Below are 26,323 nucleotides of genomic sequence, written 5' to 3'. Positions count from 1 at the left end.
GCCAAATGACCTAGCTGTTCTAGACCCGAACAATAAGAGGTGAGAAATATCCAGAAAGGGGAAGAACAGGGTTTGGAAACCGGCTGTTGTGGGATCGAATCCCGGATTGCCCTGGAATTTCCTGTCAGTCCTAGTACTCACGAACAGGAAGCAAGGAAAAACTGTCCCACACCAAGGAAATCGATTTGATTAATTAGTCAATCATTTTGGCTGAGTGGTGGTAGTGGAAATGTAAATATTTCATCGACAGCCCAGAATTTTGGGGAGGGCTGGATATTTACCAGGTATCCACTACTTTGTTCAGGACAAAGGAGTGGTTAGCGTGGTTTCCGCTGGCATGCGACAGAAGCTCGCTGGCCACGAAGTAACCATTTGAGAGAGAGAGAGAGAAAGAGAGAGAGAAAGAAAGAAAGAGAGAGAGAGCACATGTGTTTCGCCAAGAATTTTCACAGGTGTCAATATCAAAGAGTTTCCACCATCTGATGCTTTGTCTGACAAGAAGTAACCAGAGGGATGAAGGGGGAATGGGAGGATGGAATTGAGGAAGGAGGCGTGTGGAGGCTGCTTCTCCCAGCGTCCTCTGCCAGCGGTACTGTGAACTAACCCATCAGTAACTGCACACCAGGGTGAGCACTTAGAGCAGTTGCTTCCACTGACCTGATGTGGAAGGTGTGTATTGGAAACAAAACAGGAAGTGAATCTGCTATCAAATTTTGTGGGAAGATGACATCCAGTATCACGCATTCCTCCACAGCTGACCGGCGTCTCCAACTTCAGTGTTGCCTATGGTCCAGCGTCTGTGGTGCGGCGTGGCGCTCACAAAGACACAATCGGGAGGCTTTTTTGCCAGGTATGTTTAACGGGATCTGTTACAGTGTAGTTAAGTGCAGGGAGTATTTTATCTTGACGTCGATTTCATGATGGTGTTCCTTTTGTGATTAGAAAAAGCGCTCTATTTATGTATTTAATTACTTCTTTTCTTTTTATTTTACGAGACCTGCATCTTCCAAAATAAATATACCATGGAGAATGATCAGCTTTTCCCACCAAATAAAGAAATCAAACTCCTGAGAATTGGTATGCAAACTGAATTTTATAAATAAGCGCTATGTAACGTTATGCCGTCTACAATGTAGTGGAATTTCCTGTCATGGAATCCTTCCAGTCCACAGCTCAGCACAGACTGCACGATTTTTCTCAGCAGTTTTTTTCTGGGAGGATTGGGGAGGTGCAGCGAGGGGTGTGGGGTGGGGGAACGTTCTCTGGTGGTGGCATTATGCACTAGCTTGGTCGATTCCTGCATATCAAGGTAAGCAGACACACGAAAATGTTCTAACAAGACAACACCTTCAATCTGCAGCAGTATCATTACATAATTAAGACATGTAGTTGCTGGATGGAGCTTTTACCACAAATTCCAGATGGGGAAATGGAGGAGGAAGTGGGGGAGGGGAGGAGCAGGAGGTGGTAATTAGTTGATCAATTTAATTACTCAATTAATTTGATATCAAAAGTGTTCTTGTATAGGCGATAGGGAGGGGGTTAGGGATTTCCCAGAGGGGGGGGGAAGGAGAGAGGGGGGGAGGTGAGGGGTTTCTCAGAAGGATGGATTATCCCTTTAGGGTCATAGATCACCCTCCAGGGTTTATCAATCAGTTAACAGAACAAGAGGTTTGCTCCTGAATGTATGCTTTCCTCTGAATGTATGCAACTTGCACAAACAAAGTGCGCCAGAACCTCCTTTACCCTACTTCTTTTGTCCTTGTGGCAGAGGGTTTTTCGTGTAGCGACCATAGGATACTGGTGTGCAAAACTTATGACTGGAAGTCATTTTCACGTGATATGTCACTGCCAAGTAACACAGCTTGATGAAAATTATACTATACATAGAAGGAGCTGCTAGAGTATAGTACTGTAGGCAAGTGAAATAAATACGCAATGAAACGAAGGAAAATGACACTTTTATTCATAGACAATAATTACACTGAAGTTACCGCTATTCCCGGCACTTCACTGGACATTAAAAGAGCCAAGACATGGTTCTTAATAGGGAGTGTGATTACCACCGACGGTGATGAATGCTCTGCAACGTGCTCGCATGCTGACTACGAGATTGATAAGATTTCTTGCCGTAGGACGATCCATTCCTCCACCAGCACTGTTGACAACTGCTGTATAGTCGTTGGTGCACGTGGACATGCTGCAATACGTCTCTGCAATGAGTCCCACACATGCTCGAAGGGATTTAAGCCAGAGGAATGGTCAGGCCAGTCATTTCGCCGAAAATCCTCTTGTTTCAAGAGCTCCTCCATCTATGCTGTTCGATGCAGTCGCGCATTGTCAGCCAAAAAAATGAATGCACCACTGAAGAGACGCACATGGGGAAGGAGTACAGTGTCACAATAACGGTGACTGACGAGTCATTTGTGTTGAAAGATTTGGAGGTCAGTACGCCGTGGCAATATTATACCTTCCCGCACTACAACACCTGGACTACCAAAACGAGCGTCTTTGATATTGTTCCCGGGTGTGCTACAGGGGCGATTCTAGAAGTCGGTCAAGGGGGGGGGGGCTAATGGAGGGGGGAGGGGGTTGTAGGAATGGAATATGGCTTAACAAAAGGAGAGCTGGAGTCCTCTACCAACAAATTGGTAAAATTTGGTGTTGCTTAAAGTAGTTTTTGGTAACTGTTTTGGAGTTCAGGGTAAAAAATGTGTATTAATAAGTAATAAAATGCCTATCTTAAGTTAAATGATATTTATTGGTTTAGGCAGTAAGCTATTTGCCGCTCTTATTCTTTTGTTAAAATGTGTTTGGAATACATTGCAACCTATATTGTTACATAATTACGAAAAAAAGATTGAATCTATTGGAGGTATATATTCGCTGATTTCTGATGCCTTTTTATCCAGTGTAATATGATACTCCTTGGAGGGGGGGGGGGCTGTAGCCCCCTCCTCCCCTTGTCACACCGCCCCTGGTGCTTTACGTATTTTGAGGATACGCCCAGCATTGTCGAGCTATGTTATCAGACAATGAAGCATCAGTCAAAAGCTACTTTCGTCCTTAATTTTTGTACGCCAGTGTATTTCTCCCTACCGTACGAAATCCACGCAATCTCTGTGACCGCGCGTATCAATTTCCTACGCGCTACGTAATAGTGTCAGCTTACCAAGAGACAGCCTTTGTCACTAGTGCGTCTCAACGGAAATTGCAAACGATTAGGTCAAAAGCATAGTACAGTAATTACATTGTCTTCCTATATGAACAGAGAGTGAACAAGCTAACAGTACGCCATATATGTACTGGGTGATCAACAAGTCAGTATAAATTTGAAAACTTAATAAACCACAGAATAATGTAGATAGAGAGGTAAAAATTGACACACATGCTTAGAATGACATGGGGTTTTATTAGAACAAAAAAAAAGGATTGCCAGACGCGTGAAAGATCTCTTGTGCGCGTCGTTTGGTGATGATCATGTGCTCAGCCGCCACTTTCGTCATGCTTGGCCTCCCAGGTCCCCAGACCTCAGTCCGTGCGATTATTGGCTTTGGGGTTACCTGAAGTCGCAAGTGTATCGTGATCGACCGACATCTCTAGGGATGCTGAAAAACAACATCCGACGCCAATGCTTCACCATAACTCCGGACATGCTTTACAGTGCTGTTCACAACATTATTCCTCGACTACAGCTATTGTTGAGGAATGATGGTGGACATATTGAGCATTTCCTGTAAAGAACATCATCTTTGCTTTGTCTTACTTTGTTATACTAATTATTGCTGTTCTGATCAGATGAAGCGCCATCTGTCGGACATTTTTTGAACTTTTGTATTTTTTTGGTTCTAATAAAACCCCATGTCATTCCAAGCGTGTGTGTCAATTTGTACCTCTCTATCTACATTATTCCGTGATTTATTCAGTTTTCAAATTTATACTGACTTTTTGATCACCCGGTACATATTTGAAAAGTCCAAAAGATTTTGATTTTCCTCAAAATATCATACTTACAGCTTGTCACTGATTTTAACACCACTTCATACAAATGATAATAACGTTGCCGATACCTTGCAAATACGGAAGCCGTTATACCAGCAATGCAATTCAGATTGACAACTCGATAACAACACGGACTCGACCTCATAGCAGGAGAAGTCAGTAAATGGAATAAAAACCTATCCACGCCTGCATTTGTGTCAGCGTAACATATTCGCACACAAGGAGGCAGTGATATCTTTGAATGACTTTAAAGTCTGCCAGCCACGTACATGTGCATTGTGTCAGCTTTTGTTAATAAATCATATACAATTTACTATCAGCTGCGTAGGTGCGATGCAGTGGAAACAGAATGGTTCAAATAAATTCCATTCATAAACAGTAGATAATGTTGGCACTTGCTTTAGTTGTGTCATTTTTAAATAATCAGAACAATAGACAAGAGAGCGGTGGCTTTGAGAGAAATAAATTCATTGAAAGCGCTTTCAGTTTAAAATGCAGTATACTGGCATTTGTCTGAGCACAGGAACTTGAGAAGTCCAGAAATACATTTAACACTAATGGAAGTACGGTTACTAGACTGGCCTTGGTATTCGTGCAGATTCAAATTTATTGCAGGAGAGCCGAACTTTTTCTCACTTCTTCAACATATTACTGTAACAAGCGTGATTGTTGAGATCATTGACATACAATCATAAATAGTTTAGTATTTTTAATATTCAGAAATAAAACAGCAATAAATCGATATTATGAAGGAACTGACACAACGTCTTCACAGATAGCAATACTGAGCACTTGGCGCACATCCCTATCGTCCGTTGGAAATAAGAGTACGACTGCCGGCCGTGGTGGTTGAGCGATTTTAGGCGCTCGAGTCTGGAACCGCGCGACCACTACGGTCGCAGGTTCGAATCCTGCCTCGGGCATGGGTGTGTGTGATGTCCTTAGGTTAGTTAGGTTTAAGTAGTTCTAAGTTCTAGGGGACTGATGACCTCAGAAGTTAAGTCCCATAGTGCTCAGAGCCATTTGAACCATTTTTGAACGAGTACGTGTAGTACAAAACCTAAAAAATACCTTTGCGTATCTCTTCCTCTTCCATAACAAAAACCACAAACATCTTTGCTATGCTACTTGTAGCTGATAAGCTAAATGCCCTTGCATTTGGCTGTTCGAAACTACAAGCCATCTTCGTAACACTTATTGAATGCAAATTACTAAGCTGTCTCTGGAATGCGTGTACAAAACCCGCAATACATTATGAACGGACTCTGTCTGTACTAGTGTTTAATGACTTTCAAAATTTGCACAGCGCTTAAGGGGACGACGTTCCGAAGACATGTGACCTGTGACGAAATGTACAAGGGTTGGACAAAAATATGGGAAGACCGTGAGAAATGCATACTTGAACACAAATGCTGATGCAGGCTGCACTGTTGTTTTTAAGCAGGAACCTCACCTCTGCAAAGTCATGTCGCATCTGTCAGTCTTAATGAGAACAGTGTTCTGTGTAGGACTCAGTGCATGGGGTCGGAGATAACTTAAGTCGAAGTTGAGCAAATTGTTGGAGCTCGTATGATGGGGGATTCCGTAACAAAGGGAGCCGAAGTGTTCGATGTTTCAAAAACTACCCTATCGAAGATTTATACCGCCTATAGGGAAAGCGGAAAAATATCTTCCGCTAAGTCACAACACGGACGATAGTGTGTGTGTGTTGAGTGATCGTGACAGGCGATCATTTGAGAGGACTGTGACGAAAAATAAGAGAATAGCTGCTAAAATCACTGACAACTGAAAGTCGCACTCGCGAAGCGTGTCAGCACCATACTAACACGCTGGAGGCTCCATCAGCAAGGAACTGCAGGGCGAGCTGGAACTCCAAAACCACTGATCGAGAATGCAAATGCTGTAAGAGGATGGCATGATGCCGAAGACGTAAAACCTAGACTATGGAGCGGTGGGAGAAAGGTATTTGGTCTGGCGAGCCTCTTTCACACTGTTTCCAGCTTCTGGCCGAGTATACGGGAAGCCATATCGTGCTGTTCTATGGCCCCATGGGTATTCTGCAAGCTCGCATTATTGTAAGGATTATGTGACCATTTTGGCTGATCTGATCAGCCCATTCTACAACGTTTGTTCTCCACCGGGGCTGGCGTTCCAAGACAGGGACCCCGTTCACAAAGCTCTCGTCGTCCGGGGCTGGTTTTGGTTTTGGATGAATTTTCGCATTTCCACTGACCACCAGTCACGGGATGTCAGCATTACTGAGCCGTTGTGGTCTACTTTGGAGAGAAGAGTACGTGATAGCCAGCCATCTCCATCACCATTGCCTCAACTTGCCACTATTTTCCACAAAGGACGGTATCAGATTCCTTTGGAAACCACACAGGACCTGTATTTATTCATTCCGAGACGCCTGGAAGCTCTTTTGAATGCTGATGGGTTTCCTGCACCGTATTAGGCACGATCATGTGTTATGTTTTTGGTACCGGCCGCTGTGGAAGAGCGATTCTAGGCGCTTCAGTCCGGAACCGCGCTGCTGCTACGGTCGCAGGTTCGAATCCTGCCTCGGGCATGGATGTGTGTGATGTCCTTAGGTTCGTTAGGTTTAAGTAGTTCTAAGTCTAGGGGACTGATGACCTCAGATGTTAAGTCCCATAGTGCTTAGAGCCACTTGAACCATTATGTTTTTGGTGTTTCCGTATTTTTGTCCACTCCCTGTACGTCGACAAAATCTTATTCTGCGCATCTGAATGCTCACTTCGGAGCGGTGTGTATACCCTATGATTTCTAACAAAGATGTATACGCATAGCAAAGGATTTCCAAAGAAAATAAGTGCATCGGTGGGTTTAACCGAGTCACCACACACCCACAGTCTAGGAATTGTAACAAAATGAATAATTTAATCTGCAACTGTGATATGATACTTGCTGCCAGATGAAGAATTTGTGAATGAGTAAATTATTTGTTGTGGCTAGGCATTCTCTGCAAAATACGAAAAAATGGTTCAAATTGCTCTGAGCACTATGGGACTTAACTTCTGAGGTCATCAGCCCCTAGAACTTAGAACTACTTAAACCTAACTAACCTAAAGACATCACACACATCCATGCCCGAGGCAGAATTCGAACATGTGACCGTAGCGGTCGCGCGGTTCCAGACTGATGCGCCTAGAACCGCTCGGCCACTCCGGCCGGCGCAAAATAGTTAACACATGACCGCTGTTGCAGAACGGTATGCAAAAGATCACCTTTCGAGTCCGGAAAGTAGTAGAGACGCACTGGCGCACTGAGGATGATCGAAGAGCCATGGTGGCTGGACAGCTCAGACACAGTAAGAGCATAGTCCCACGAAAGGCAAAACATAGGCTCCATCCCCGGCCCGAACCACAGCTTCAATCTGAGAGAAAGATTCGTAACTAAGAACAATAATATTAATCCACAAACGGCGGATGGTAGTTGAGAATCGTTTGAGATGCATTCATCATCAGCCGTTTTTCATACACGAGTGATAAAGAGCTCTTTAAAAGTTACCTTCACATTAAGACCTATTTTATTCCTGATGTCGCCTGTCTTCCATTAGGTTGCCGATTATATTATTTCTTACTATTAGAAAATCGGCTGCGAAGGTACTTCGTCAATTTTTTATCGCTTCGCCTGCTTACTCTGTTCCGATTTCAGTTTCGTGACAGTCAGCATGGCATCCTTTTGTAACTGTCTGCGTAACATCCTTTTCTCTAATAACTAGGGAGGAGAGTAGAAATTTTTAGTGTCTATATTGATGAAAATGTAAACCAAAAAAAATACATTTTTTAACTCCTAAAACAACTCAGTTCAGCAACGTTTGCGCTTCGAATCATTACAAAGCTTGGGAGGAAGTTCAAATGTGTGTGAAATCTTATGGGACTTAACTGCTAAGGTCATCAGCCCCTAAGCTTACACACTACTTAACCTAAATTATCCTAAGGACAAACACACACACCCATGCCCGAGGGAGGACTCGAACCTCCGCCGGGACCAGCCGCACAGTCCATGACTGCAGCGCCTGATACCGCTCGGCTAATCCCGCGCGGCAATAGATCAGTAAGTTAACACATTTTGCCTATTTTCATTCAATACTGTTGTATGGAATAATGTTCTGGGTTAATTCGTCTTTCATAATGAAACTTTCATTGCTCAGAAACGTAGTGTAAGAGTAATATGTGGTGCTCACCCGTGATCATTTTGTACACGTCTGTTTAATGAGTTAAGCATTTTCACTACTGCTTCACAGTGTATTTATCTCCTCATGAAATTTGTTGTAAATGACCCACTTCAGTTCAAAAGGAACAGTGATGTGCGTGTACGAGAAGGGGTGCACAATGCTGCCTCCAAAATTTTTGATCACTTACTCAATGCAGTACATAAAATGTCTAGCAGACAGCAAACTTAAATTTGAAAATAAACTGAAAAAATTCCACCTTGAAAGCTCCTGCTATTCCGTAGAAGAATTTCTGTTTATGAAATAAGAGGGGCGTTGAAAAAGAAACGAGCCGGAGGCATAATTACAGAAACCAGTACCTGTATGTTAGAAGTATTGACCCTGGCTGTTGAGATACTTGTCCCACCGTGACACAAGGCGGTGAACGGCTGCCTCATAAAATTCCCGGGGCTGCGATGTTAACCATTTCCGCACGTACAGCTGGTCGTCGTCGTCCGAGGTGAATCGTTTATCACTCTGAGCCTTTTTAAGGGGACCAAAAATGGCGTAATCACAGGGAGAGAGGTCCGGACTGTATGGAGGGTGGCCAAGAACCTCCCATGTGAATTTCTGCAGGAGTGCCGCGACCGTGTTGGCCGTATGAGGCTTTGCAGTGTCGTGGAGGAGAATGACCCCACGGGTGAGATTGCCTGGTCGTTTTGATTTGATAGCTTGGCGAAGGGTGGTCAAGGTTTGCGAATAACGCTGGGAATTCACTGTTGTCCCGTGCTGCAGGAAGCGAATCAGAAGGGTTCCATTTTTGGTCCCCTTAAAAAGGCTCTGAGGGGCAAACGATTCACCTCTGACGATGACGTCCCGCATGGCATGCGGAACTGGTTAACATCGCAGCCCCGCGAATTTTATGAGACAGCCATTCACCTCCTTGTGTCACAGTGGGACTAGTGTCTCAACAGCCAGGGTCAATACTTCATACATACAGGTACTGGTTTCTGTAATTATGCCTCCGGCTCGTTTCTTTTTGAACTCCCCTAATACATAAAAGGAGGCGCATAGGAATTACTAATTCAGATGCATATTATAAATTATAAATAGTCAGCATGATTCTTCTCGTTACTCTCAACGTAATAATTATTTTTATTGAAACTTCCTGGCAGATTAAAACTGTGTGCCCGACCGAGACTCGAACTCGGGACCTTTGCCTTTCGCGGGCAAATGCTCTACCAACTGAGCTACCGAAGCATGACCCACGCCCGGTACTCACAGCTTTACTTCTGCCAGTACCTCGTCTCCTACCTTCCAAACTGTGTCCTGCGAACCTTGCAGAACTAGCACTCCTGAAAGAAAGGAGTTCTGCAAGGTTCGCAGGAGAGCTTCTGTAAAGTTTGGAAGGTAGGAGACGAGGTACTGGCAGAAGTAAAGCTGTGAGTACCGGGCGTGAGTCGCGCTTCGGTAGCTCAGTTGGATGTGTTGCCTGCCGGCCGCGCTGTGGTGCGCGCGCCTGTTTGTTTACGCCAGAGCAGCTTCGCGTGTGCGGTGTTGTGAGTCTAGAACGAGGTGGCATACTCGTACAGAAAAACGACTTTGAAGTTCAGTTTTGCGAACGACTATACACGACCAAAGGCACACGAGATTGAACGTTTCTTCAGAGAAGAGGTAAAAATCGATCCACAGGAAATCGTGGGAATTAATTTATCGCTCGTTTCAAGCGTCGTCTACGTCAAGCTTGTTGACGAGGCTGCTTGCGAAAGACTTCTACAACGATCACCGAACGGGTATCGTTTCTGTCATGCCGACGGGAATGTTGGTGCGGTTACAGTCGATCACGCGGGAATGGGGATCCGCACTATACGAGTCTTCGAACTTCCGTTTGAGGTCCCGTCTGAACTTGTTACCGAAGCCTTTCGACCATACGGTACAGTTCTATCCCATGTGGCCGAAAAATGGACGAGTTTTACCACGTACCCCGTTTTAAATGGGGTGAGACAAATACGGACAGAATTGCGCAAGCACGTTCCCTCTTATTTGTACATAGGAGGTTGTCGAGCGATTATAATCTATGATGGGCAACCTTGCACTTGCTCGGGGTGCGGGAAAGAAGGTCACGTCCGCTCGGAATGCCTCCAGCGAAGTTTAGTGCAAACTCCACGGGATGACGTTCAGGCGCCACAACCGACGACTGTCTTACCGTTGACCTTTGTGGAAGCCCTGAGAGGCGACGTGAGGGAGACTTCCGATGGGCACCAGCAGCTGCCCCCTATAGAGAACATGGACACCAACGGACTGGAACTCCGACCACCGGTTCCACCACAGCAGACACAGCACACCACACAAGAGATGCAGCTGACGGCCGCTCCAGGCTCATCCGTGGTGGCTGCCAGTGCTTCCACCGAGAGCGTGATAGGCCAGGCCCAAGACGGAGGATACGCAACCCCAGCAGCCGATGCGGAAGCAAGGCAACGGAAACAGCGTTCGCCGAAGAGAAGAAAGAAGCGTCGACTGACTTCTGCTGACGATAGCCATAGTCCCGAGGGGACAGTGGATGACAACGACAGTATCGACCTGAGACCAGTGGATTCAACAGATACCGAGATGACGATGCAGGAACTACACAGCGACGATAACTTGAACTCTCCTTCTGGTGACCGGAAGGCGGAAGTGGAGATGACAACTGTCCAACATCAGAGCGATGACAACGTTACCTCCCATCCTTCGACCAGTTCCGGAAATATGCTGGGGGACTGGGCGCAAGAAATGGACCAACAGGAACAGGATGAAAATACGAACGCGACGATTGAGGACAGTCCTGGCCAGAGGCCGGGAGGGGTCGGGAAATGTTGACCAACTTAGTGTGTTGAGGAGCGCCGGGGGTGCAGATGGACGCTTAATGACACCGCCCTACAACTGATGAACACAAGCCAGGCGTACCGCATTGCCACGATAAACATTAATGGCATACGGACACCGCTTAAAATTCAAATGCTGAAAGATATGTTACGCGCTGCGGACGTGGATATTGTACTCCTACAAGAAGTGCGTTTCACATCGCCGCCAGAGTTCTACGGTTACGAGGCACATTATTCAGTGCACGATGAAAGTGGATGCGGTGTGGCGATTCTCACCAGGGAAGGAATAGGAGTGGAGGACGTCAGGTCTCTCCCTTCGGCACGCGGCATAGCGATCACTGTCGGCGCCGTTCGTTTCATCAATTTATACGCACCATCTGGCTCCACAAAACGAAGAGAAAGGGCGACTTTTTACACAGAAGAGATAGCACCGTTGTTCGCTGGACGCTTTGATAACTATTTAGTGGGCGGCGACTTTAATTGTGTCGTCGACAAAAAGGACCAAGTACCTCATTATGTGCCATGCATGGAACTGCGTGCGTTGATTACCGAAATGGCGCTTCTGGATACCTGGGAACTGCAGCATGGTGACAGACCGGGTTATACGTTTGTCACGGGACACTCGGCGAGTAGACTTGATAGAGTGTACGTGACACGAGCTCTACGGACGACGATACTGGATGCCGAAATCTGGCCAGCGGCTTTTACGGATCATATGACGTACGTCTGTACGATTTCACCAACGCGTCAGAAGATATGGCGGAGTAAAGGTCACTGGAAAATGAATTGTGCACTTTTACGTGACACTGAATGTCACCGGTCGATAGAGGCGGCCTGGGAGACCTGCGTTCGCCGCCGACGAGCATACACCTCGGTTCTCCAGTGGAGGATTAAATGCGCAAAACCAACGTTACGGAGAACGTTGATACGATACGGGCAGGACAAATCGCAGTGGAACCGCACAACGGCTGATTTTTATTTTACAGGCCTGAGGGAGCTGATGACCCAACAACCATCGCCGGAAAGGCACACGGCCATGCGCAGGATAAAAGCCAAGTTATTACAGCTGACGAGACTAAGAATGGAAGGTATAATGGTCCGGGCGAGATTGGCGGACACAGTTGCTGCCGAAACCCCCTCCATGCACCACGTGGTACGTGAACGCCAACGACGACGCAGGACATTGATCAGGGAACTAATTTCTGAAACTGGCCAGCAAGTTGTGCACCAGCGTGATATTGCGCATGTGTTTACCGACTATTTCCGCCAGTTATATGAACCTGTACATGTGAACCACGAGACACTACATGATGTCATCTCGGAAATGCCTGATAGAGGACCACCACTGGATGCAGAGACTTTCATCACAGCGATAACAGAGGACGAGCTGACAGACGCAATTGCCAGGGGGGCTCTGAACAAGTCCCCAGGACAGGACGGCTTCCCAATTGAATTTTACCGCGCCTTTGCATACCTCATGGGACGGACCTGGATTCAGATGTACAACGAACTCCTGTTACCGCAGACTGAGATACCTGCCGACTTCACGGAGGGTATCATCATCCCAATACCCAAACCACGCGGTGGCAGAAATCCAGGAGATTATAGACCACTCACTCTCTTGAACTGCGACTATAAGATTTTCGTGCGCATCCTTGGGGCTCGCCTGCGGTCTTCACTTTCTGATAGACTCCTCATAGATCAAACTTGCCTCGGCGGTAAGAGCAACGTACATACGGCGCTCAGTGACTACCGAGATATCATCGCATTAGCAGCGGCATGCCGAGTGCGTGGGGCACTCGTCGCTATTGACTTCGATCATGCGTTCGACAGAGTGGATCATACCTTTTTGCATGCGGTGATGGGCAGATTGGGAATCCCACAGGTCTTCATCCTAGTGATCATGCGACTGTTACACGGCGTACGATCAAAGGTCTCGGTGAATGGGCGGGGCGCTGACTACATTGTTATTTCAAGGTCAGTTCGTCAAGGTTGCCCCCTTTCGATATTTTTGTATGCAATGACTTTGGAACCCTGTCTATATGGTCTCCGAAGACGGTTGGAGGGAGTGCCTTTGCCACAACTGACCTTTCATTGCCGCGCTTATGCTGACGGTGTGATGCTGGTGGCACGGACAGGCGAAGAAGTACGTACGGCGCTGGCATGGATACAGCGATACGGGATGGCTGCAGGAAGCGTGCTTAATCTACAAAAATCACGCTGCATGAATGTCGGTCGAGGATTAAGACCATAAAATGCCTAGGTATTACGTTCCACACGGATGTGCAGCGGACAGCAGCGGATAACTACCGACGCATATTGAAGCTGATGCGGACAATGGTGCTGTTACAGAAATTAAGAGCGTTGGATATGATTCAGAGGGTGACCTATGTTAACGTATACCTAGCACCGAGACTCACTCACGTAGCGCATGTCCTGCCTTTAACGCGCACAATGGCATCACGGATACAAGCAACTTTCGGAACCTACGTGAGTGTGGGACACCTGTTTAACATCCGATACACAACGCTTACGCTACCACCTGGAGAGGGTGGACTTGGTCTAGTGAACGTATATGAAAAGGCACGGGCGTTATTCGTCAGTAAGATTTTCCGACAGTGGCGCGGTCAATTTCGCATTATCTCGGGTGCGTTGGCCGATGTACTAGCGCCCACTTCAATGCTGCCCCCAGTCGATGTGGGCCATATTTCACCGAAGCTGTCACATTTCAAGTCTTTTTTTTTTGGAGCTTAGCTATGTCAGAGATTCCTTCCCAACAACACGACTACCGACGACGCGAGACGTATACCAACTCTTACTGCACCGGTGCCCCAGGAATACCCTGGAAAAGAAGTACCCAGACAAGAACTGGCGACAGATATGGCGCGTTATACGGATCGTTTACCTCCCAACGTCGGTACGCTCAACATGGTATGTGGTGATAAATAGGAAGTTCGCAACGAATCAACGGCGGCACGCGATTCATTTGGCAGACACTCCACTATGTTTAGGCTGCGCAACAGTGGACACTGATGAACATCGTTTAGCATGTAGTGGGACGGCTCCAGTGTGGCACTTGGCACAACAGATATTGGCGTTCCTGTTACGCTCCGCCCCTCACACAATTTCATCAGACACACTTTTTTTCCCCCAAGAATCTTATTTCCCGGTCCAAAAAACTAATGCAGTGACATGGGTGCGGGGAATGGTGGTGGGCTACGTGTATAACGAATCGGAAAAGGACAAAATTGATTTTTGGCATTTTCTCCTGGATGGACACACGAAGCTGCAACAGCATAAGAAATATAGGCAAGACTTCGCTAATTACTTGCGACTTACATTTACCGACCCGCCGGCCAGATGGGGTGTGACGGGTGAGAGATGAGATAGACGAAGAAGCCGAGATAGACATCGATCACACTTACGGACCCTTAGTTAATTTCGAGAAGACGACCCAGTCTTACACCAACGTCTGGAGAACGAGTCGATAGATGGCTCTCTTGTTCTATCGAACGTCGGGTCGTGAGCAGGTGTCGCCCCCGACACGAATTTCATTTCGTTGCTACAGGAGCATGTTTCTTTTGTATTTGTACTATCCGCAATGTCTTCATGTCTTTCATTTGGGCATTTTCAGTTTTATTCATTTCCTTAATTAATTAATTTTCTAATTAGCCACTATTTGTCAACATATGGACTTTGTAGACACTATTTATGCGATAGTACAACAACATGTATGTCAGCAAAGGTGGTAAGCCTGACATTGGATACAAACAAAAAAATAAAAAAAAAAACAAAAAAAGGTTGGTAGAGCATTTGCCTGCGGAAGGCCAAAAAAAAAAAGTGGTACCGTGTTTGCCTACCACGCAGTGGGCCCGGGTTCGATTCCCGATGGGGTTGGAGATTTTCTCCGCTCGTGGACTGGGTGCTGTGTTGTCCTCATGATCATTTCGTCATCATCGCTGACACGCAAATCACCCAATGTGGCGTCACCTGAAATCTCCCTTAAAAAAAAAAAAAAGTTGGTAGAGCACTTGCCCGCGAAAGGCAAAGGTCCCGAGTTCGAGTCTCGGTCGAGCACACAGTTTTAATCTGCCAGGAAGTTTCATATCAGCGCACACTCCGCTGCAGAGTGAAAATCTCATTCTGGAATTATTTTTATTGTCCACAGGACAAGGCCCAGTTTTTAAATGCTTCTGTGCATTTAAGTTTCATGCTTCTCCAGCTTAGTCTGAAAGTGAAAGCACTAAGAAGTAATAGGAGAGTATTTAAGTTTGAACAGTGCAGTCAGCTTGACAAATGAACTCCAAAATATCTTCCTTCTTGTGTTTATTTCCTTTATTGTCAGTTTATTCGTCATTTTTAGCGAACTGATTTCGAAGGTATTATTGTGAATTTACGCAGCCATCGTTTCAGCAAGCTGATGAAACATCATTAAAGGAGACATTATTAGCGATTTTAAAATTATGCAACAGTTTTCTTCGTTTCTTGGCGCTGAATTAAGTTCTTTTCTCCGTATTTGTCTCGAGCAGGCATTTCACTGTTACGGTAGAGAGGCTGAGAGCGCAGAATTCTTAATCAGTCTTGCTAAAAATAAACATCGGATTTACCGCGGTGTTTTCGCTGTCCTTATTTGCCCACTTCTGCCATTCCCACGGCAGCGTTCCGCTAACTGCATTGCGAGAATCCGGTTTCCGGCTTCCATTTAAAGAAAACAAAGGCTCTATAAATAGCCTGGAGAGTCGCTTATGCTAAAAAAGAACCCGACACTCCCTGTTGCTCATACCAGGCAGAAAACGTGGTGTAACAGCTTCTCACTACCCCCTCAGAAGAAGTTGAACGGCTATTTTTCAAATCGTCCATCGTACTGCCTTTTATGTCTGCACAGCTTATTGACAGTAATTAGGAATTTCCAGAATTAACTCTTCCACATACGCGCTTTATTCCTTTATCTGGTCGCAACAAGTTTCAAGGACGAAGCCCTAGTATATATACGAGTACATCTTGAAACTGCGCAATTTAATCATAATTTTTCTCAGCGTTTCACCAATCAACAAATTCCTTCTTTATAAAGTTCTTCCGTTCGGGCGCGTAGCCAGTCTTTCGTGGCATTTTGAAGTTCGTTGTCGTCATCAAAGTACTGTGACGTAAGCTACCTCTTCATATGAGTGAAGAGACGAAAATCACTTGGGGCCAAGTCTGGGCTGTGTGAGGGATGACCACAAGCATCCCATCTGAAGTGCTTCATAATCTCTAGAGTTGTTCACGTACTCTACGGACGAGCGTTGTCCTGCAAAAACACAGCATTGAATGTCAGCATATCGCGACGTTCGTTTTGAATGGCTCGCTTACGTTTCTTCAGAGTGTCACAGTAGACAGCTGATCGTCCTTTCACTCTCCATAATTCCAGCTCGCAATATTCCCTCGGAATTCTAAAATCTGTAGCCGTAACCTTCATCAATGACAAAAGTTTCGCGGTCTTCCTTCGGCTGGAGAACTGGTATTGACCCAAGCCATCGACTGTTGTTTCGTTTTGGAGTTTATGTATGCCACTCAAGTTTCGTCACGTGCCGCAATCCTGATTCTCTTCCGAGAAATCTACTCCTCCTGCGTCCTAGCCTGAAAGGAAATCTAAGGCAGAACCCATACATTTGTTTTTGTGGACCTCTGTGAGCAATTTCGGTATCCACCGAGCACGGAACTTTCCGTAGCTGAGTTATCGGCGACAGCCTCATACGAACCCGCATGAGAAACTTGTTGGAATTGTTCAGAAAGTTCAGAGATGGTGAATCTTTTATTTTCACGTACTGTTTCGTCAATTTTCTTGACAGAATCATTACTCACGATAGAAGACTTGCCGCTCCTCTCTTCATCATGAGTATTCTCCTTTAGGACTTGCATCTTTTTTATTTACCGTATTTTCAGTAAAATTCATTGTATATAAGGTCCGTCTGTTAGCCAAACACCGTTTTTCATGTGACCCAAACATGTTTTAGCAACGCCGTGGCATCATCTGTGGGTTTTCTTTGTTCAGAAATGTAAAAAGTGAACATATTTTAAGTGATAACTTATCTAAGAACATTAGACCTAAAGACAGTTCTTGTTTATTCTATTACTAGCTTGATTTTATGTTATATTTCATTTACAGGACAATACACAAATGGTGCTGCAATATCATATACATAATATAAAATGAAGGTAATAACAAAACAAACAAAAACTGTCTTTAGGCCTAATTTTCTTAGATTAGTTATCACTTAACACTTAAAAATATGTTCACAGTTTACAGACTTGAAGAAAGAAAACACACTAACGATGGCACAGAGGTGTTGAAACATGTTTGGGTCGCATGAAAAAACAATGTTTTGCGTAACAGGCAGGCCTTATATCCAGTAAGTTCGTCATGAGTGTTTGTTCTGCCACTTTTATAAAATTGAGCCTATTGCCGCACAACACTTTCGTTCATAGCGCTTGGACCGATGAATGTCTGCTGATGAAACGTTTCGCACCGAAATAAATCTTATTACTGCTCGTACTGCGCATTTCGCGGGAGTTTTTATTTATAACGCTCATGTTTGGAGCTTATAACTAAGCGAATGCGCGTAAGAACGAAGTCCATACCTTCACAGCTGGACGCGTAGTAATCAGAGAGCATGCAGATATGACAATGGCAGCGGCTTGCGCATAAATACTAGCGTCACGCTAGAACGGCTGTTACTTTCCATACCGCCCTCGTAAACTACAGACAAACCTCGATCAACTAGTATGCGAGTCATCACGTCAATCGTCACTTCGTATCTACCTCCCATTACGATTAATGTATATAAAACGTAATAGGACATTAAGATGTACGTGAAATGACAAATGAAGTGAGACCCACAGATTGTACGAGGAAAAGCGCATCTCCATAAAAAAAAGATGCGATTTGTACAAGGCAGAGTTATAAAAATCATATTGTTCTACAACCAACGCCTTTAAAAACCACGTACGAGATTCTGGTATTCTCTCGTTCGTTAGGCGCAAATTATTAGTCTTGCAGACAAAAATGAATGAACAGGAAATTTAACATATTTAAATTTGGTAGTGGGACACGTTTATGCTGGAGGCCATAGTTTCAGTGTTATTCGATAAAAACAAGTTTGAAGGTCACTTTTGTAGGTTTTCGTTGAATAATTCGAAAACTACAGACTATAACGAAAACGTTTCCCAAAAAGTATCCCAGTACAAAATTTAGTTACATTAGCTTTACTACAAAAAGATCCCGTCCATTTTTTCCTGTAGGAATAACAGTTTGCGTATAGAGAACGAGAGAATATGAAAATCTTGCGTATGGTATTTGAATGCGTTGTGGGTTAGATAAAATCTACAGGTAGGAGTAGCTGAATCCCCAGTACGCAGTATCTGGACAGCTTGTGCAATGTCTGTAACTTATTGTAGTACTATCAATTTCTTCACGGGAAAATTCAAAAGAAAATACTGAAAGGAATCAGCATCTTAACGGTAATTACAAGATGTATATATAGACACAAGGGTTGCACAAAATTTTTGTCAAATTGACCGTGATTTTGACTGCACTAGTGCAATCTTCATCAGAATAAAAGATTTACATGGATTACCTAGAAAATATGACATGAGTTAAAGTACAAAATACTTGACACACAGTCAACATGGGTTTAGAAAAATCGTTCTTGTGAAACACAACTAGCTATTATTTCGCATGAAGTGTTGAGTGCTATTGACAAGGGATTTCAGATAGATTCCATATTTCTGGATTTCCAGAAGGCTTTTGACACTGTACCACACAAGTGGCTTATAGTGAAATTGCGTGCTTATGGAATATCATCTCAGTTATGTGGCTGGATTTGTGACTTCCTGTCAGAGAGGTTAAAGTTCGCAGTAATTGACGGAAAGTCATCGAGTAAAACAGAAGTGGTTTCTGGCGTTCCCCAAGGTAGTGTTATAGGCCCTTTGCTGTTCCTTATCTATATGAACGATTTCGGAGGCAATCTGAGCAGCTGTCTTCGGTTGTTTGCAGATGATGCTGTAGTTTATCGACTAATAAAGTCATCAGAAGATCAAAGCAAACTGCAAAACGATTTAGAAAAAATATCTGAATGGTGCGAAAAGTGGCAGTTGATCCTAAATAACGAAAAGTGTGGGGTCATCCACATTAAACTTCGGTTGCACGATAAATCAGTCTAATCTAAAGGCCGTAAATTCAACTAAATACCTATGGATTACAATTACGAACAATTTAAATTGGAAGGAACACACAGAAAATGTTGTGGGGAAGGGTAACCAAAGACTGCGTTTTATTGGCAAGACACTTAGAAAATGTAACAGATCTACTAAGGAGACTGCCTACACTACGCTTGTCCGTCCTCTTTTAGAATACTGCTGCGCGTTGTGGGATCCTTACCAGATAGGACTGATGGAGTACATCGAAAAAGTTCAAAGAAGGGCAGTACGTTTTGTATTATCGCGAAATATGGGAGAGAATGTCACTGAAATGGTACAGGATTTGGGCTGTACATCATTAAAAGAAAGGCTTAGGCGTTTTTCGTTGCAACGGAATCTTGTCACGAAATTCCAATCACCAACTTTCTCCTCCGAATGCAAAAATATTACTTACATAGGGAGAAACGATCACCACGATAAAATAAGGGAAACCAGAGCTCGTACGGAAAGATATAGGTGTTCGTTCATTCCGCGCGCTATACGAGATTGGAGGAATAGAGAATTGTGAAGGTGGTTCGATGAACCCTCTGCCAGGCACTTAAATGTAATTTTCAGAGTATCCAAGTTGATGGAGATGTAGATACTTAATAGGATTACTGACATACATTACGTACGACAGAATGTACTTACATGTAATCACACCATGGGTAAAAATGTCTAAGCGAAAGAGCTCTCGTCAAATAAAAGTATCACAGGAATAAAAAAAAAAATAAATAAATAAATTTATTTGAAGAGAGATATTTTGCTCAGACATTTTTACCCGTGGCGTGATTACATGTAAGTACATTCTGCTGTACGTAATTTATGGAAGTAATCCTATTAAGTATATTGTATTTTAAGCAATGTTATATTTTCTAGGTAATCCTTGTAATTTTTTTTATTCTGATGAAGATTGCCCTAATGGAGTCGAAACCATGATCAATTTGACAAAAATTTTGTGCCATTCATGTAGCTATAGATCATCATCATCATCTTGGACAGTTTCCAGCCACTGGCTGGGTCTGTCGGGAATACAAGCCTCTCCATCGTGTTCTGTCTTTCCACCATTCCCCCTCTTCCACCTTCGTCCAGTTCTCTCCTCTTCTCGTCACATATTCCTTCACTCCCTTCACCCATCTATCTCTTGGTCTTCCTCTGGGCCTCTTCCCCTCCAGTTGCAGATCAAACATCCTCTTCGGAATTCTTCCCTCATCCATTCTCTTCATGTGTCCATACCACTGCAGTCTTGATTTTTCTATCCTGTCCTGTACTGGTTCCTCCTTTAGTCTTTCCCTCACATACACATTTCGCAATCTGTCTCGTCTTGTTACACTCAACCTGCTCCTCTGGAACTTCATTTCACTAGCCTGTATTCTACTTTTGTCGCTTTTGTGCATTACCCATGTGTCTCACTTCCGTATGCCAATATGGGGACAAAGTAGGTTCGGTATATAATTCCCTTGGATTTCTGTGGCACCTCCTTGCTCCAAATAAGCCCCCTAATGCATTTGTAGAACTGCCCTGCTTTTCTGCACCTTTCATTTATTTCCATTGCGTTTCCCCATTATTTTCAATCATGCTTCCCAGGAACTTGAAGTTCTCTACCACTTGTAGTTTTTCCCCTCCACAAGTTATATCCACATTTGGCCTATTCTTCTTCCTTGTTGTGACAATTATTTCACTTTTCTTTGCAGAGAAATGCATTCCATATTGTGCTGCCGTTGCCTCCCATACATCTAACTGCTCTTGCACCTCCTTCTCGCAATTTCCCCATAACATCAGGTCATCGGCAAAAAGCACTGCTTTCATTTTATGATCTCCAATGTAGCTATAGATACATCCTGTAATTAAAAAAAACGTACGGTTGCCAGATCTCAGCCAATAAAAGTTCATTTTAACGGTTTTTGTTGTTGTCTTCAGAAGCTGATCTGATGTTACTCTCCATGCTAGTCTATTCTGTGGAAGCCTCTTCATCTCCGACCGACCCGTTTATTGAACAGACAGCTTCAGCAGTTCCATTTCTTGGAACTTGAAGAGTAGCCGACGCAGGTGGGAAAATGACTCTGTCTTTCATGTATCCACCACAGAAAAAAAAAAAAATAGTAAGATATGAGGTCTGGCGACCTGAGAGGTTGAAAACAATGAACAAGAACTTGTTGTCCACCGTTTCCAATAGGACGTTGTGTGATGGTGTTGTTAAGACAACGCCGCACCTCGAGGTGATAGTGAGGTGGGGCGCCGTCATGAATAAAAATGAAATCACTGGAATCTTTGTCAAGTGGAGGAAACAACCAATTTTGCAGCATGTTCAGGTTTGACATTCCTGTCAGAGTTTCCCCCGCAAAAAAAGGGAGGTCCATAAACTTTGTGAACAAAAGCGTTGGGTGAATTTCATGTTCAACGGCGACGCCAGGATTTTGTGACCCCCCAAATTCTTATATTATGGCGGTTTACTGTACACGATAGATGAAAAGTCGATTTGTCCGAAGAGATGAATGTTCGGAAAAAGTGTCCCGTCCCACATACAGAAAAACTAAAAAGCAAACTTCGTACCTTCTGTTATGGTAACCGGGACGTTATTGCTGCAGTAACTGCAGTTGTAAGGCTTCATATGAGGGCTCTGTTTTTTAATCCCGCCACACCGTTGTTTGAGGAAATTGAATTGTGTGCTACCGAGGGCTCCGTTTGAACGCATCTCGGATACGTTCGACATTCCATTAGACGTGCGTGGCCAACCAGTGCTCTTCTTTTGCATATGCAATCAACTTCCAGTCATTAATTTGCTTGTGCACAGGCGGCTTCATGCTGAAACGACGGCAAAATTTTCGTTGCAATTGAATAATGGATTGAATTCACACATATTCCAACACATAAAACGATTTCGCTCGTGGTGTAGTCGCATGTTGCTACAAACAACAACGTAGATGTGTAAAAACTTTTGACTTTCCTGTATCCAGTGACAACCACAATGTGGTTCTGTCTATTGTAATTTGTCTGTAACAAACAACTGATATCTGTTCTTTCTTTCTGAATCATCCCGTATAACAAAAATAACATGGCTGACAGCCATAACACACCCTTAAAAGTATTATGGTGCCAGTATCAACGTCAAATAATCTGTACTCACAGGTACAAGTGCTAGTGATGGCCTGAAGGCATCCAGCATTTATACAAGCAAAAGCTATAGTCAGTAGAGGGCTGAGACAGCAAAGTAATCACCACCACAGAGTCAATAGCTGAAAACAGAATATTCGTGATTATTAATTAAAATGGATTCCATGGCTGAAGTGTGTGTCTAACCTTAAATTATAACGTAAAAAATCTATTTGAATATTTTTAGCATGGTGCAGCAGAGACAGGAACTGTAAAATGTAATTATATTAAATTGCAGCCTCCAGTTGCATAGGCAATGAAACTTTACCTAGGTTTTGGCTATAATAATGTAGCCTTCTTCAGAAATGTCACAATATAAAACAAAATCCAAACATGACAGATATTGGCCTTGTCAACCCTAAAATGTTAGTACTACAGTACATAGTCATAAGACTGTATTTAAAATCAGACTACAAGTGCGACATTGTGTGAAAAGTGAATAAATGAAACGGTAATTATTGGTTTAAACGGCCTGATGATCGACAGTGCACTGAAAGGACTGCCAAATTATTTGACCATGATACTGTATCAGAATACTTACAATCGAATATTATGGCTGTCAGTGATGTAAACTTCCAAAATTCGTATCCTTATTACGTTCCCTCAGGCCACAAAGATGTATTACGAGGGTTGAATGAAAAGTAATGCCTCCACCTTCGTTAATTGTGTTTGGATGGGAATATTTTAATAAAACAAACGCAGAAATAATCCTTAGAATATGATCTTTAATTACCAATATTCACTTTTCCGCATAATCACCAGCCAATTGGATACATTTCTAGCCGGCCGCTGCGAGCGAGCGGTTCTAGGGGCTTCAGTCTGGAACCGCGCGACCGCTACGGTCGCAGGTTCGAATCCTGCCTCGGACGTGGGTGTGTGTGATGTCCTTAGGTTAGTTAGGTTTAAGTAGTTCTAAGTTATAGGGGGCTGATGACCTCAGATGTCCCATAGTGCTCAGAGCCATTTGAACCATTTGATACATTTCTGCCAATGATGAACAAGTTTTCTGAAGCCGTCACGGAAGAAGTCGACACTCTGTTTCCGTAACCACAGTCTCACAGTTCTCTCAACGTCTTCATCAGAAGCATATTGATGTCCCCGCAGATCATCTTTCATTATCGGTAACAGACGGAAGTCTGACGCTGCTAAATCTGGACTATGTGGAGGATGCCGTACGGTGGTGAGATTCAGTCTCTGAAGTTCTGCTGTGGTGGCTCTTGAAGTGTATGGTTTGGCATTGACATGCCACAGGAAAACATTTCCCTTTCCCTTTCGGACCCTTGTTAACCGTCGTTCAAAGTTTGCAGCGTTGTGATGTAACGCTCTGAATTTATTGTTGTTTCACGATCGAGCAAATCAACATGGATAACGCCATCTGCGTCCTAGAACACTTTGGCCATGATTTTTCCAGCTGAGGGCTGCGTCTTGAATGTCTTTCTCTGCGACGAGTCTTTGTGACGGCATTCCATAGACTGACGTTTCGTCCCCTGTCACAAATGAATGGAGAAAGGCGTCACCTTCATTCTCGTAAAGCAAGAGGACTTCCTGGCAAATTTCATGTTTGTGGCTGCCATTTCAGGAGTCAGCATCAGGGGTACACATCTTGCACAGATCTTCCGATGGCCAAGGAAAGCAATAATGTGACCCACACGTTCTTGTGAAATGCCAATTGTGCTTACAGTTTCTCTCTGAGTGATACGACCGTCGTCCTGAATCAATCAGTTAACATTTTGCTTATGAAACTCGGTGGTTGCTGTCACAGGACGTCCAACTCTTTGTTTGTCACACATATCAGATGTTCCCAACTTAACATCTTTAAACGTACTCGCCCAACGACGCCCAGTACTCACATCAACGCAGTCACCATAAACTGCTTTCATTCTCTGAAGAATCTCCTTCTGCTGTCAAGAATTCAATGATTGCACGTTGCTAAAATCAAATTGACTGACAGTCTGCGAGGGTTCCATACTTTTCACTGTAACAAAACAACCGTTCAGTGCTAAAGCTTCCCGCCAACTGGAGCTGTAGAGAAGAGGCTATGGAACAAGCCAGTACCTGCCGCATACCAATGCTGCCAACTGTTGAAGAGTTACGAAGATGTAGGCATTACTTTTCAGTCAACCCTCGTATAATTCAAATAGTCAGGATGAATAGGGTACTGAAATGATATGTTGTTCTTTTCAGACTTGGTTTATTGCAAAGCCAACAGGTGAATTCCCAGAAATCAATTATAAAAACAAGAACACGAAACGAAATGCACGGTGACAGATGGTGTTGATTGCTGGCAAAGTTATTGTAGGGGAAGGGGGTCAAGCAAAAACGATGTCTCCGTCAAGGTAATAGCAACAACGCTTTCTGACTGTAAGTGAGGTACAGACCGAGCTTGTGAACTGGTAGCTAAACGTCAATACGACATGGGTTAGTTGAAATACAGAGCTGCAGGTCAGATGGACTGGCTGCAGTGAAGACTGAGTCCTCAAGCAAAGACTGCTAATAGGCCCGGGCTGCCGATATACTCACCACTGATCTGCCCAACGGGTGATGTGAAGACTGGCCGTAGGTGCGCAACTGCCAAGGCCGAGATGTGCAGAGAATCACGGCTGGCGCGCCGGAAAAACCAAGATTGTTGTCCGTGGCGGCTCTCCGCCAATTTACCGTGACCGTAAAGCGAACCTCGACCGAATTGCCCAGACCGTCCTCTGTGGTGGACATCCACCGAATGCCACGAAAATCTCTCCTCTCATCGCTTCTCGACACCAAATCCATTTGGAGTCGCCATAGAATTGTCTCCTACAACGGCCACACTGCTCGCGTTGTTCCAACACAGCGCCAGAACTACCGCCTAGAGAGGGCATAGTCGTATTCTCCCAATGAGAAAGTTTTCCGCCAAACTCAATGCTCTCCTCGCTAAGCTTGGCGCCAGAGAAACGTGCGTGCGTTTCTCGCCTGCAGTGGACAATGCTCTCCTTCCCAAAGCAATCATAAAGCTCGGCGCCTGTCCGTCGGTCGCACAATCGAGGTGGACAACGCGCCTCCAGAATGCAGGCTTCTAGCCGTTGTCCTGCTCAAGACCAGGCTGCCCTCGAGGGCCTACTTTATGGCGAGAGGCCATCGCCTCCGCTCACAAGCAAAGCAGTCACACTTTTGTAGAAGCCTGGATTCTTTCCTGGAAGAGCCTAAGGCTGTTTCTTTGATTCCTGCAGCCCTGGCCACGTCTCCTTGCCCTCCTCGCTGACACAGAAAAACATTTAGTGTCACAGCTATTATTGCTAGCGGCAAACCAACTCTGTCATTCCCTGCCATACTTACAGTTACTCGCCATAAGGCTTGCTACGTAGCTGAGATGGCTGGAATGCTCTGTAGCGACTGCGTAATTAACAAGAGGTGAAAGACGGCTTGACCAAAGAGCCACTACCTTTCAGTCTTTCTTATATATATTCTTAGATTTTCTGTATATTTTTGAATTTAGTATTATAGTCACATTAGAGTTTTTTTCTACACTGAAGCGCCAAAGAAACTAAGATAGGCATGCGTATTCAAATACAGAGATATGTAAACAGGCAGAATACGGCGCTGAGGTCGGCAACGTCTATATAAGACAACAAATGTCTGGCACAGTTGTTAGGTAGGTTACTGCTGCTTCAATGGCAGGTTATCAAGATTTGAGTTTGAACGTGGCATTATAGTCGGCGCACGAACGATGGGACACATCATCTCCGAGGTAGCTATGAAGTAGGGATTTTCCCGTATGACCATTTGACGAGTATGCCGTGAATATGAGGAATCTGGTAAAACACCAAATCTCCGACGTCGCTGCGGCTTTCCACAAATTGCTCCAGATTTCAATGCTTGGCCATTAACAAGTGTCAGCCCGGGAACCATTCAACGAAACACCATCGATATGGGCTTTCGGAGC

At 44.4% G+C, this 26,323-nt stretch overlaps 1 non-coding gene across 1 annotated transcript; it reads right to left on the bottom strand.

The window, feature by feature from the left end:
- Window positions 1-9,362: 9,362 nt before the first annotated feature.
- On the bottom strand, window positions 9,363-9,437 carry Trnas-cga. The gene has a single exon. It is a non-coding gene; the product is annotated as a tRNA-Ser (tRNA).
- Between the last annotated feature and the right edge of the window lie 16,886 nt (window positions 9,438-26,323).

This window comes from Schistocerca piceifrons, chromosome 3 (assembly GCF_021461385.2).
Source record: "Schistocerca piceifrons isolate TAMUIC-IGC-003096 chromosome 3, iqSchPice1.1, whole genome shotgun sequence".
In the NCBI taxonomy this organism is placed as follows: domain Eukaryota; kingdom Metazoa; phylum Arthropoda; class Insecta; order Orthoptera; family Acrididae; genus Schistocerca; species Schistocerca piceifrons.
The sequence above is the reverse complement of the archived record's forward strand: the minus strand, read 5'-3'. Positions and strand labels throughout refer to the sequence as shown.